Raw genomic sequence first — 3493 nt, 5'->3', positions numbered from 1 at the left:
AAGCTGAGGAAACCTGAGATAGGCAGGTAGTAGTGCATGGTAAAAGGTTTGGAGAGATTATTGATGCCATGAAAAGTTCCAATGTCAAAATTATTGGGATCCCAGACGGTTGGAGACAAAGAGAGAGTTAAATTTGAGCAAATCATAGCTGACAACTTCCCTAATATGGGGAAGGAAACAAGTATTTGTGTCCAAGAGGCAGAGAGAACCCTTCCCAAAGTTAATAAAAATAGATCAAAACCCCAACACATAATAATGATTTTTGCAAATCTTACAGCCAATAAACTATCCTAAGAATAGCTACTGTACGGAGGGATGAACATCAGAATAACATCAGAACTGTCCACAGAAAACTGGCAATCCAGAAAGGGCTGGCAAGTCATATTCAGGGCAATAAATGAGAAGAGGGCAGTAAAGATGGCGGAAGAGTAGGGGACCCCTTTTTCAGCCGGTCCCCTGATTCGAGCTGGATAGGTCCCAGACCAGCCTGAACATCCACGGAATCAGCCTGAGACGCAGGAAGATACATCTGGAGCTCTACAAATGAACATCTCCAGTGCTGAGTATTGAGGTACGAAGCGGGGAGCTGTGAAAATTCGCACAGAAATCAGAAGATAAAAGGAAGGGGGAGGTAGCCGCCATGTTCGAGTGCCGGGTAGTGGTAGCCACCTGCACGGGGGAGCGGGCGGACTCGCAGATGGCACCTACAAGAAAACAGACAGTGACCGTGAGCAGGGAGTGTGCGACACCAGACTTCTCAAGGAACTCCGGTGTGCTAACTGGATCCAGACTAAGACCGGGAACTCAAGGAGCGCGCGGGGGGCGGCTGGCAGCTAGCGGTGTTAGGAACACAAAAGACAGAGAAGCGCCCACCCTGGAAATGAGGGCTGGGACGCCTGGTGTGGTGCGCACATCCCGGGACGCTGCAAGGTTGAGCAGCAACAACAGAAACAGAGTTAAAGTGGCCAGATCATCAGTAGAGAATGGCCCGCGATCCCGTCTGTTCTGTGACAGAGGTTGAGATTCGGCTACTGCTGCTCTGTCTCTCACAAAAGGCACAGCAAACCGCCAGAAAGCCGCCAGAGAACAAAAGCTTGGAAAAACCGGCTCACAGGGTGCCCATCCCCATCCCCCCTCGCAGGACACAGAGACTCTACCCAAGCAGGGTTGCCTGATTATGGGTGCGGCAGGCCCCTCCCCCAGAAGGCAGGATAAAAAATCAAGAAGCCCACATCGCTAAGATGCCTAGAAAACATGGGCACACGGCCTGGGTCCCGGTCAATAATTTGGGCTCTGGACAACCCTGCAACCTCTCCTCATCAGAATGCCAAGAAGGAGAAACTGCCCCAGCAAAGAAAAGACATTGAGTCTGTGGCCTCTGCCACAGAACTAATGGATATGGATATAACCAAATTATCAGAAATAGAATTCAGAGTAACAATGGTCAAGATGATGAGCAGACTTGAAAAAAGTATTAACGAAAATGTTAATGAGAATATAGAATCTCTAAGGGCAGAAATGAGAGCGAATCTGGCAGAAATTAAAAATTCTATGAGCCAAATGCAGTCAAAACTAGAGGCTCTGACGGCCAGGGTAAATGAGACAGAGGACGTATTAGCAAATTAGAGGATGGATTAGTAGAAGAAAAAATGAAAATAGAAGCTAGACTTAAAAAAATCCATGCCCACGAATGTAGGTTACAGGAGATTACTGTCTCAATGAAACGTTCCAATGTCAGAATCATCGGCATCCCCAAGGGGGTGGAGAAAAACAGAAGTCTAGAAGAGATATTTGAACAAATTGTAGCTGAAAACTTCCCTAATCTAGTGAGGGAAACAAACATTCCTGTCCAAGAGGCAGAGAGGACCCATCCCAAGCTCAACCACGACAAACCTACGCCACGTCACGTCATAGTGCATTTCACAAATATTAGATCCAAGGATACAGTATTGAAAGTGGCCAGGGCAAAGAAATATCTCACGTACCAAGGCAAAGGTATCAGAATTACGTCAGACCTGTCTACACACACCTAGAATGAGAGAAAGGGTTGGGGGGGCATTTTTAAAACACTTTCAGAGAAAAACATGGAGCCAAGAATCCTTTATCCAGCAAGGCTGTCATTCAGAATTGATGTAGAAATAAAGACCTTCCAGGGAGAAGAGTTAAGATCTCGGAGGAGTAGGGGACACCTTTTTCAGCAGGTACCCTGAGTCGAGCTGGATAGGTACCAGACCAGCCTAAAGAACCATGGAATCAGCCTGAGACGCAGGAAGATACATCTGGATCTTTACAAATGAACATCTCCAGCGCTGAGTATTGAGGTACGAAGAGGGGAGCCGTGAAACCTCGCACAGAAATCAGAAGATAAACGGAAGGGGGAGGGAGCCGCCGTGTTCGGGCGCCAGGAAGCGGCAGCCAACTGCACGGGGGAGCGGGCGGACTCATGGACGGCACCCCCAAGAGAGCGAACTGAGACTGGTGAGCTGGGAGCACGCGCCACCAGGAATCTCTCGGAACACCGGAATCCTGGTGTACTCAGGGGATCCAGACTGAGACCGGGAGCTCCCGGAGCGCGCGAGGGGCGGCTGGCAGCTGGCGGGCCACCTGCACGGAGGAGTGGGCGGACTCGCGGTCGGCACCCGAGAAACAGCAGACTGAGACCCTGAACCGGGTGCACACCACCAGCTTTCTCACGGAACTCAGGAATCCCGGTGTGCTCATTGGGCATAGACTGAGACCGGAAGATCAAGGAGCACGCGGGGCAGCTGGCGGCTGGCTACTGTCGGCATTAGAAAAACAAAGAACAGAGACGCGCCTGCCCTGGAAGTGAGGGCAGGGATGCCAGGTGTGGGGTGCACATCCTAGGACACTGCAGGGTTGAGCAGCACCAAGAGTAATGGAGTTAAAGTGGCAAGAACATCAGTGGAGAACGGGCCGCAATCCCTCTGTTCTGTGACAATTCAGCCTCTGCTGCTCTGACTCTCAGAAGAGGCATAATAGACCGCCAGGGAAAGCCTCCAGAGAACAAAACCCTGGAAATACCAGATCACAGCGTGCCCATCCCCATCCCCCCTCACAGGGGACACGGAGACTCTACCCAAACAGGGTTGCCTGAGTATCGGCATGGCAGGCCCCTCCCCCCAGAACACAGAAGGAAGGCTGAAAAATCAAAAAGCCCACAACCCGGGGCGTCTGGGTGGTACAGTCATTGAGCACCTGTCTTCGGCTAAGAGCGTGATCCCGCCTTCCGGAAAGGAGTCCCTCATCGGGCTCTTCCGCTGGGAGCCTGCTTCTTCCTCTGCCACACCCCTGCTTCTGTTCCCGTTCTTGCTGACTGTCTGTCTCTCTCTCTCAGATAAATAAATAAATAAAATCTTTAAAGAAAAAGCCCACATCTCTAAGATCCCTATAAAACAAGGGGCACGGCCTGGGACCCAGTCAATAATTTGGGCTCTGGACAACCCCGCAACCTCTCCTCATCAGAATGACAAGA

Source organism: Ursus maritimus, assembly GCF_017311325.1.
Source record: "Ursus maritimus isolate PB19 chromosome X unlocalized genomic scaffold, ASM1731132v1 scaffold_X1, whole genome shotgun sequence".
In the NCBI taxonomy this organism is placed as follows: Eukaryota; Metazoa; Chordata; class Mammalia; order Carnivora; family Ursidae; genus Ursus; species Ursus maritimus.
Note: the sequence above shows the minus strand (reverse complement) of the source record.